Below are 10,951 nucleotides of genomic sequence, written 5' to 3'. Positions count from 1 at the left end.
TATGACTTAGAACCAGTGTAGCTTACGACTGAGAAGGATACAGAGGCTCTGCTGCTAGGCCCCTCGCTTTGGATACTTTGGTCTGATTTTCCCAGAGTTGGAGCATTTAGTTGGGTTCAGCAAACATATGCCCTGTGCTGAGCACTGAGACACAGTGGGGCCCTGTCACGTGAGGCCCTACCCAACCTTCCTTCCCTGTGCCAGAAGCTGGGAGCCCCTGCTTTTCTCCATCCTGGGTTGATATGTGTATCAACCTGGTTGGTCTAAAATAGTACTCCCTGTTTACAGCCATGCCACCCTGAACAAGCTAAGCAGGGTCGGGCCTGGTTAGTACTTGGATGAGAGACCACCTAGGAAGAACAAGTGCTTATAGGCGTAAAAAATAAAAAAATAAAAAATAAGGGATTGTAAGTTGACATGGTCCTTGCAATCTGTGAGGTCAACCAAGGGTTGCCCCGCCTAAAAAATATAATAATAATAAAAATACAATAAAATAGTACTCCCGCATCCTCTACCTGGCCACACTCGCCTTGCCCTTGTAGACTCTGCTTTAGCAGAGCTCCAGGAAACAGTAAAAAATTAAGAGAGGGAAAAGGGAAGTTGATATCAGAGCATGTCAACAACGATTCCAGAAATCGAAGCTTAAAATCCTTCTCAGCTGAACCCTGAATATGGGGGAAGGGAGAAGGGTTAGATTGTCCACTGGGACAACACAACCAAATAATATTCTCAGTTTCTTATTTCTCATTTCTTTTGAAAACTTTGTTCACACACACCAAAAAAAAAAAAAAAGGGATCAGACTGATAGGAGACAATGTCTACCCCCAAACAACCAGCTGCTGGGGAAGATTAGACTATCATGATTTCCACTGATGTCATGGAGCGTGGACAAAGCCTGTGTGGGTCATGGCCCCAGGTTCGCAGACCATCTGTCCAGGGTAGAGGGAGCCACCATCACTAGCTGGTTGTTCTAGCTCTAGCTACTTGCTCAGGCGCCCCCACTGCCACCAGTGACACTGGTTCTGCCCTCAAAACCTTCCCTAGTGCTCTTCTCCCCACCCCTTCTTCCAAGAAAAAGAAGGTTCCTGGAAAAGACCCCTGGAAGACAGGCTCTGGCCAAAGTAGCAGTCTGGGGGTCTAGGTAAATGACATCCACAGGGAAGGGCAGGATGGTCCCTGGAATGGGGATGGAGAGCTCTTTCTTCCTGGAAGGGCCGCCTCTGTTTCTAGACCGGAGCTGAGGTCTTAAGCCCAAGTGTGCTGTTCAATTCAAGCAATTTTTCAGGTAAATTGGAACATTTTGTTGCCTGAAATAACACAATAATGGGACCAAAAAGTTAACTATCTTTTGGTCAGAAGTCAGGCAAGGAAGCCCCTCAGGCCTCTCCTGGAAGAGAGGTCTTTCGACGAAAAAGAAATAGGTAAGTCATTATCTGAATAATTTTTTAAAAACTTTAAAATTCAGTTTACCAAATCCACCTCACTGCCAACAGTTCTGAGAGGATAAAACTTAATAACAATACGTGCCTCTGACACTTATTGGTTCACTCAGCCTCTCTGGCACAGTTACTTCCCTCCGGGAAAAGTATACCTCATTTTCAAACCTTAAATACTGCCCTGAGGCATTTGACGAGATTGAAGTTCCCTTCAAAGTTGTTAGCAAGTTTCTGACTTGAAGTAAGTGCTCAGTAAATGTTAGGTGTCCTCTCCCCACTTGGGTGGACCTGGATCCTGATGATGGAACTCTGCAGGTCGGGAATTCCCTCTTGACCTTGCCTCTAAAGGTCTGCCTACATTTTTCCCCAGTTTCTTGACTGGTATCCTAGGAAGGGCAAATGGGCGCAGACTGATCTGTCTTCCAAAGAATTCCTGAAAGTGCTGGCGGTGGCTCATTTTGTATACCAGCAGAAAATCCGGTGCGGTTCAGAGGGGCTGCGTTTTGTACCAAGCTTGGAGCCCCCACGTGGAGTTTTGGGCAGTGGGACAGCGATGGAGGGGTGGTGGGCTGAACTCTGGGATCCTGCAGCTGAGGGACGCCTCTGAGGAAAGTGAGATGTAGCTTCTGCGGCTCCTCGGATCCTTCTTTCCTTGCCTCCCTCGTCCCCCAATTCCAGTCCCCCACCCACCCTTGCTGTCCCACTCCTATGTCTGAGGACAAAAACAAGCAGTGGTGATCACTAGGTCCCGGCGGTGACCACTAGGTCCCGGGAGCAGCCAGGGCTACCGGCTGCTTTCTATTAGTTCGCCGGGAACTGGAGGCCGATCGGACAGACCGGCAGTCCTCTGCCAGGGTGGAAGGGCAAGATCTCCAAAAGCTCATTTGCCAGGTACCTGGAGAGACCATATCTTGGACCCTACCCCAGTATTCTAGTGTTTTGTAAGCTCTTAGGTGAGAACCTGCTGACCCGCGAAGGGGTTTGCCCTGGGCTGAGGCATAGAGCGAAGGCAGCCGAGGGCCGCTGGGCCTGAGGTCTCTCGGTTCTGCAGCGCTCAAGCCGTTTCCATCACAGTCCAACGGACTTTTCCGTGTCTTCTAAAGGAGAGTCAGAGAAGATGAGAAAACGATTATGAAAAAAATGAACCTTGCCCTCATTTTCCAATAAAGATGGAATTCCTCAAGAGAACATCCAAGGGGGAAATCATCTGATATCCACATTACACCCCCTCCATTCAGTCCTCCACCTCCAGGAAAAATTGTTGGGAAAGCTCCAAAAGTAAAGACGGATAGATGTTAATCCATCACATGTACAACCCTATTGACAAAACGAAACCACAATCTCGCTTTTTATAAAGCAGTATAAAAACAAGTCAGAAACTAGATTAACAACAACAACAAAACAGAAAATGATAGGACATAAACAGACAGTTCTCCGAAAAAGGACATACGAATTGCTTTTAACACTATGAAAATAGGTGCAACCTCTATGAACATTAAAAATATACAAGGCTTTTAATATGGCCCATTTCTATGAATATATCATATAGATACATTTGCATATATATATACAGAGTAGTGTACATTATGTGCAATAGCAGAAAAAAGGAAGAGAAATTTAGAATCAATCTAAATATCAATAGCCACCTGGTTAAATTAATTATGGCACAGCAATACAGTAGAATGGAATCATTAAAAAGAAGGGGGCATTTGTAACGATATAAAACCATCAACGTGTTTCTTTTTTAAGTAAAAGGCAAAATGCAAAACTATGTATATGATAGTCTGCCATTGCGTTAAAGGCTATGTTTGTAAGGATACGGAGGACGGTGGTTGCTTCTGGAAAGAAAAGAGGTCAGAGACAGGAGAAAGGACATACTTTTCAATGTATACCCTTTTGTAACTTTAAAATTCTTCCTTTAAGCACACATTGTCTAATTTTAAAAGAGAGCTTAAAATATGTAAATTTTAATAGTGTTTATTTTAATTATTTAGGCGATAAAAGCTTATTACAGAAAATTTTGAGAACAGAAAAATTTTGAACTGCATTTCTGCTTTTCGGGTCTGATCTACACAAATCTTTATAACAAGTGTAATATAGACTTTCCCCTCAGATAATAAGAGCTAGTAAAAATCAGACAGTTGACTTAATTCGTTAAAAAAAAGAAGAAGAAAGAAACAAAGTGGGTTTGTTTGTTTGTTTGTTTTCCCTAAAGCGAGTTTGCAAAATTTAACTCCAGGAGAACGAAGTTGGTAGTTCAGTTCGGGTAAAAATATTTATTCTGGCGGGAAAATAGCGTTAGCTCTTTTAGCTCCCAGAACAGGTCTGTACAGCTGAGATCTTCGACTAAAGAGTGAAAAAAGGAGTTATTTGCACCATTCAGACCAAAAATTAAGTCAGGATCTAACCGTTCATTTTCAAAATGAAACGTGTACTGTTGCGAGGGCTCCTCAAGTTGAGTTCTCTGGGTCGGTGTGGTTTTATGAATCTTGGACCTTTTCACGCGGCCCCGCGGAGCCGGATCCAGGGGTATGGGAGTGGCAGAACCAAACTGGGGCTGCCCCAGGCACATCTCGGGAGGAACAGGGTTGGGGGAATTTGCGGATGGAGCCCGGGAAGAGGTAGCAGGCATCCTACTACCCCTAATGGGAATAAATGCTCCTCGAGGGAAATGCGTCCTTCTGTGCGCCCCTCTGTGGCCTCCCCAGGCCCAGGAGCGAGTTGAGAGCCCGGACCCGGGAGCCCTCATTCCCCGCCCCTGTCCCAACCGCTGTGCGGTCTCACGGGCTTGGGCAGGCTCCCGCGCCTGATTCACAGGCCGGGTGAGCGCACTGTGCTGGCTCTTCCAGGACTGGGTGAGGAAGTCGGTGGCCTGAGGTTCTGACGCTCCCTGCAGTGAACTGCGGGCTCCGAGGGGCAGGGAGGGAACGTACCGCGAGAGGCGAGAACTGCGTAGCAGCTCAGGGCGCTTTTGGGTCCACCGCTCCCCCCCATTTCGGTTGGGGTGACTCTGGGCACTTGAGGTTGATGTCCCCTGGAGCAACTCCAACTCGTGCAGGAGAAATATGGGTCTGGGGTCAAGCCCTCTCCGCACAGCTTCGCCCAAATCCTTCCTGTTATACATCGTCCAGCGCCTCAGTTATCTTCTGAGTCTCCCTCGCTAAAAACGTAAGGAAACCAAGGCACAGAAAGAATAAGTTGATTTGCTGGAATCTGGTCAAGGAGATCGCGGGGATGGTTTTTGTTTGTTTGTTTGTTTGTTTGTTTTTGTTTTTGTTTTTTTTGGTCAGTAGGATTCTTGGCAAGCCTGGAGGATATATTGTGTGAAGGGGAACAGACAGGTAAGGGTGGCTCAAATTGGGGGTGAGGAACACGGGGACTAGGAGAGGGGCACTGGAGGACAGGGAGATCCCACATTCCAGAAATCCCACAAGGACCCCTGGGGAGAAGGACTCTGACTTGAGAGTAAGCAAGTCAACCTCCCAGGTCCTTGGTTGCCTTGTCAAAGAGCAGCTTCTCAGAGCCTGGAATGATTTAAACATCACAGGAATTACAAACCGAGTGGATTTACCCACAAACCAGCAATTTCCTTCCTTTCCTCCTTTCTCCCCCTTCCTGGGGAGTCTGCTACCCATTGTCGGTCCCCTCCAAAGAAACTGTTAAATGAAGGAAGGATCTTTGTGAGCCCAGCAGGGCCCTTGGAATCTTATTCCTCTGCCACCCTCCCCCTCCCCCTTCCCCCATTTGATTAGTGTGGTAAAATGGGGGTGGGGACTTGGAATCTGAGTATTTGCCCCAACTTTCTTTGTGTAAATGTGATTGTGGCTCTGTCATACCAAGCAAAAAGACTCGTAATAAAAATTAAAATGAAAACACATTGGCTTTTTGGGACTTTAAAATTGTGGGTAGGTCTCTCTCTGATCCTACTTCTACCCTATAATCCCATCAAGGAGATAAGATTAAAGCTGATAAAACTTCAGGATTGCTCTAGGTTGTTTTGTTTATAAACAACAAACCAGAACACTTTCTCTCCAATATCTAATCAGTAGAGGGAGCGGTTCCCTCCCCCCGTTTGGGGGTAGGAGGCCTACTCCTAGTAAGGGCAAAGGGAGCCTGACTAATTCCCCCCGGAGTTAACAACTCAGGGAAAGTAAAGATTCCAGCCAATCCACTATTGTTTAGTCAAAGAAAAGCCAACAGTGGCTCTGGCTGATTTCTCCTGGAATTGGCTGAGCAGGCTGGTTATCCTGGCATCACAGAAAGCCAGCCTGGGCTGGTGCTGAGCTGGGTGATCTATATCTGTGTCAACACAGGCTCTGGATGATCCCAGCCCCTGCTGCCCTCCTGTCCAGCTGGCTAGGACTTCCCTCTGCTCTATGTGTACTGAATTCCCTAATTTCTTTAACTCCAATTTCCATCGCTGTTCTTTTCTCTATGTATGCTCTCATCTTATGTATGTTCTTTTTTTTGTAGGTTACAGACTGCGTCCGTTGCGGGGAGGGGTCCTCTAAATTTAGTTCCTCGGGTCTGGTGAAGGAATTAACTGGTCACTGGTTAATTGGCTCCTTCAAATGCTAGGTCAGAGCATGTGTGTGTGGTGTGTGTGAGGACGCAGCTGCTGTCTGTGGTTCTGTCAGCCTGTCTTTTCGCAGGTGGTGCTTGTGAGAAGTGATTCGGATGCCTTATGGAGTAGACAACTTTGTCTTCATGGGGAGGGTGACCTGCCACTGTCTGTGTTTATGAAATTCCCACACACTCTGAAACGACATCCAAATTTCTTTCCCCTGAATCTGAAAAATCGAGTAGGCTAGAGAGGAAGAGAGGATTTTATTTTGTTTCAGTTTGGAGTCTCCTTGGCCTGGCCATGAGTGGAAAATAAAATTCCATTCTGAAACTCCAGTGGAGACAGATTTTACCTGCCATTTGGAAGAATGTAGGGTACTGCGGGGACCAGCCAGGACAGAGTTCTGGGGTCTGGAGGTAGCTGAGGGGTGTTGGAATCTATTTTTCCATTTACTAAAAAATAAATTCTGGTGTCCATATCAAGGAAGGTGTCCAATGGGAAAAGAAAACCAGGAAGAAAAAAGTTGGAGCAGGCCTTTCTTAGCTTGGAACTGGCTCAGTACATGGCCCCTTGTTAAAGCCTTCCACATCCAACTCAGAGCCTAAGTCTAGGAGGAAACAAACCACCCAGCTGTTCTTCCTTAAATCTTTCCTTCCTTTCCTTCCCCAAAGACCCACAGTCTTCTCTAGAGCAGGAACCCAGACACAATACTGAGTCTCTCCACTTCTGTGGTTAAACTCTGGGTGGGAGATGCAAAGTCGACCTGGGATCCCTGCCCCTCTCCCATCCTCCCAGCCCACCCCCAACTCTGCATTACCTTGGGCTGGAGAAGGAGCCTAGCAGACAGGTGTCACTGCCCAGACTACCCAGCCTGCCCCTCCCCCACCTCCCCCCCCACTTTATCTCCATGTTCTCTTTAAACAAGCAGCTTCACCACCAACCGAAACACTGCAAAACGGTTTTAAAAATATAGACTCCTTGATATTTGGACCAGCCCTACAGGGCTACTGGCTCAATAGGGAACCTGTACTCATTCTGGAAAGGAGCCTGTTTTGTAGATATGGGCCTGGAATAAAGGGCTTTTTGGTTAGACAGAAAGGAGTATATAGCCCAGAGGAGAGGAATGCCATACAGCACACACAGCAACCTCCTGATGTGTGAACATGAATCTTGTATGATAAAACTAAATTTCAGAGGCCCCAGCAGTAGAAGCTGCAGCTGCCAGGTCAGCTGAAGCAAAATTCAGCATAAGTTTTAATTCTACAGTGAGATGACTTCACATGTCCTTTGCAGATATCACAAAGCAAGTGACTAAAATATATAAATGTGTGTGTATAAAACACCAGATTTACTAAGAAACCCTATCAAATCAGCAGTTAAGAAAACAAGACTCAATCTCTTATTACCCAGCCGACTGAGTGAGCTCTCTTTATGCTAAAGTTATACTTATATTTCAACCCAAGACCTTTGAAGGATAAGCAGAAGTTTTCTGCAAGTCTCCAAAGAAGAGCACAAGCAGCCTGTCGGGTTGGATTACGTGCGATTCAGTTTAGAAGGGCGAATTGTATTTCACACACCAGTCACCTCGAATAACCCAATAATTAATTAAAACCATGTTCTTCGGGGAGGAATTTATGACATTTTCTGGCTTTTTATGAGCTAAGTGTAGCTGGGAAATGAAAAATGTGAGGAGGACTCTTCAATGATGTCTGTACTGCATTCTGCACTGGCTCATGGAGACTTCCCGTCCCTGGACCGGTTCCCGCTTTCTTTGGAAAAGAGCAGAGGGAACACTGCAGCTCTCCTGGCCACAGCTGGCTGCAGTGGACAGCGAGGCAGGAACTGGTGAAAATAAGTTGATTGGCGCAATACAGAGCAGTGATCTTTTCTGAAGATGACCAATGCTTTGAGAATAGGGTTGACCCAAGGATTTAAATACATAAATGGTATGAAAAAAGGAGAGGAGGGAACTGTTATAGGTTATAAAAAAAAAAGTTAAAAAGACATATCCACCAAATGTAATTCATGGACTTAGTTTAGATCACGATTTAAACAAACTAATTATTTAAAAAAAAGGCAATTTTGAGACAACTGAAGGAATTGAAACAGATAGTTTTCAAGATTATTGTTAATTTTGTAACGTATGATAATCAAATTGAGGTTCTGTTTAAAAGAAAGAAAGAAAGAAAGAAAGAAAGAAAGAAAGAAAGAAAGAAAGAAAGAAAGAAAGAAAGAAAGAAAGAAAAAGAAGTCTTTATCTGTTAAAGATTCAAGCCAAAGTATATTTGAGTGAAAGGATGTCTGGGATCTGCTTTTAAATACTTCAGGAAAAAAATTGAAATAAGACTGGCTATAAGTTGATAATTGTTGAGGATGAATGATGGGTGTAAGGGGTTATTATATTCTTCTGTATATATAAAATTTACTCTTTTTACTGTTTACCTTTCTGTATGTGTGAAATTTGCAACTAGAAAACAAATCAATAAAACTGTGGATCCATATCCCATAAAACCATGCACACACACACACACATACACACACACACGCTTGCACATACCAAGCTTCACCCTAAATTTCACAGTGCGAGCCTTTGAGAACCCCCATGGAATCAAGTTCAGAATCTTCAGGCTACCAAACACCCACTTCTCCCCAGGGAGAGGACAGGAATGGAAAGTGTTTTGACACCAGATTGATCCCACCACGTTTTTCCTCTCCACGGCTGGTTGCTGTATGTGTTGGGCAACAGGGCTGTCAGACGCTGAGGAGTTTGGGCCTCGGTAGATTCAGCTCTCCGTGAAAATTTCCAGGCATTGCTGCCCACGTGGATTTAACTTCAAAGTGAAACAGGGTGGTGAGAGTGGGTTAGGGGGTCAGGGGGCTGAGCTTAGTCCCCACCTTTGTAGTTTTAGAGGTCATGAGGGGTAAGTGGTCAAAAATTACTGAGTTAAAAGGTTCCTTTATTTAGAGGTCAATATTTTATTTTCCCCAAATTTCTTCATTTTTTCCTTCTCCCTTTAAAAAGTTCTTATGTATCTTAGGTCTATTTTAGCATCAGTTTGTACTTTTGAATGAGATTTATTTCCGTGGAAATGGCTTTTACTCATATGTCGGATAGAAAACTGAAAGCAACAAACAAACAGGACATACAAACAGAGTCTCATGGACACCAGGCATTCGATTAGTGGTTAACAGAGGAAAGGAGGGAGAGGGAGGTAGATAGGGGGAAAAGGGGTCAAATATTTGATGACAGAAGGAAATCTAACTGGGTGGTGAACACACAACACAATCTATGAGACATATTGTTGAATGGTACACTTGCAACTTATTTGGTTTTATGAATGTCACCCCAATAATTGTTATTAAACATATAATAAAAATTGGAAATGATTTGGTGTTTGAATAGGGAAGAGAAAATGAAATGTTCAGAGCCTAGATTTGATGCCTTAAAGACCTACGCTGGAGTCCAGGCTTTATTGATCGTTAGCCTCTAGAAGTTGGCCAAATTTATCTTCGAAACCTCAGTGTTCTTATCTACAAAACCGGAGTAACAATTGCACTCTATCCCGTTCTATTGTATTAAATGAAAGATAAATACAGGGCATTTACAGTACCCCGCACAAAGCTTAGGATGATTAGGACTCTGAAGGGGTCGCCCCAAGAAGCCAGAAGGGCAGCGGGACAGGGATGTAGGGGTCTGTGGGCGAAGTGGCGTCCAGGGAGAGCCGCACCCTTAACCCAGGTGGGCAGGAGGGAGCGCGCCGCGCGCAAACGCACTAAACGGGTTTTTGTTCAGCGCGAACTTGCGTCTTGAGGTAGAACCTCCGCCTGAGGGTGAGGGATCCCTGCAGGGCAGGGTGCACCTGCTGGCCTAGAGGAGATCTCTGGGTGGGTAGAAGGAAGGTCTGGGAGGAGGCTCCCACGCTCTCCTGCTGCGCCATCAAAGGTTAGAAACCTCACCCGCCCGCGGGACCGCTTTGCCATCCAAGAGCGGCGGTAGACGCGGCGGCGCGGTGTCTTCCCTCGCATTACTGAAAAATCTGCTTACCAGCTGTTTACACGCGCGGAAGAAAGGGAAGCAAAGCTCTTGGATAAAATGGAGAAAGTCCTTAGGCTGTCCCTAGTCTTGACGGAGAGTTGTCGGGTTCCCCTTTTTTCCTATGGGTTCTCCTACCTGGAGGGAGCGCCTAGCCAGCCTAGCATGGGAGGGATCTCAGCCCACAAAAGGGCCCCAGGATGATGGGGCTGGTCCATGGTCTGTCTGTGTCTCCCCTGGTCCAAGGCTTGGCCTGTGCCCCTGGGACAGATGATTCCTTAAGCTAAAACCATGCAGATGGGGAGAGCGAGGGACAAATGAGGCAGAACCTGAAGGTGGGCTCCTGTGGGAGATCACAGACCAGAGAGGATCCCCAGTCCCCACTTGCATCATCCCCAAGCGACACACATACAGGACATCTGGGCCTGTGCCAGACCCCAGAGTTACTGACAGTTTGGAAGGCATGGAGTGGATGGGGACTGCTTCCGTGGCTCTTCCCAGGACTCCATCTAGGTCTCTGGGGCTGAGTCCCATTCCCAGGGAAAGTTTCCAACTCCACTTTAGGGGTAAGAAACTGAGAGCCCTGGCCTTGCCTAGTGGAGCTGGAACAGTCAGACCCGCAGTTCCTCAGCCTGGAAGGGGATGTCCTTGTGACTCCTTTGGACCTGGTAGACGTGGAGCTTCTATATACTCATGTGCCAGTCCATCTGTCTTTTGGGATTCCCCTGGGGTAACCATAGAGAAGGACAGTCAGGACATCATTGGAAGTTCCAACATTGCACCCGGCTGCCATAGCTGTCTGCTTTCTGTATTTTTATCCTTCCTCCTGCTCCCACTATCGCAGCTGGGAGGTGCCTAGAACCACGAAACTGGCTATTGGTTTCCTGAGGTCAATTTATTCTGACTTGGGCAAGACAG

This window comes from Pteropus alecto, unplaced genomic scaffold (genome assembly GCF_000325575.1).
Source record: "Pteropus alecto unplaced genomic scaffold, ASM32557v1 scaffold98, whole genome shotgun sequence".
Classification (NCBI taxonomy): Eukaryota; Metazoa; Chordata; class Mammalia; order Chiroptera; family Pteropodidae; genus Pteropus; species Pteropus alecto.
This window is presented reverse-complemented; position numbering follows the sequence as displayed.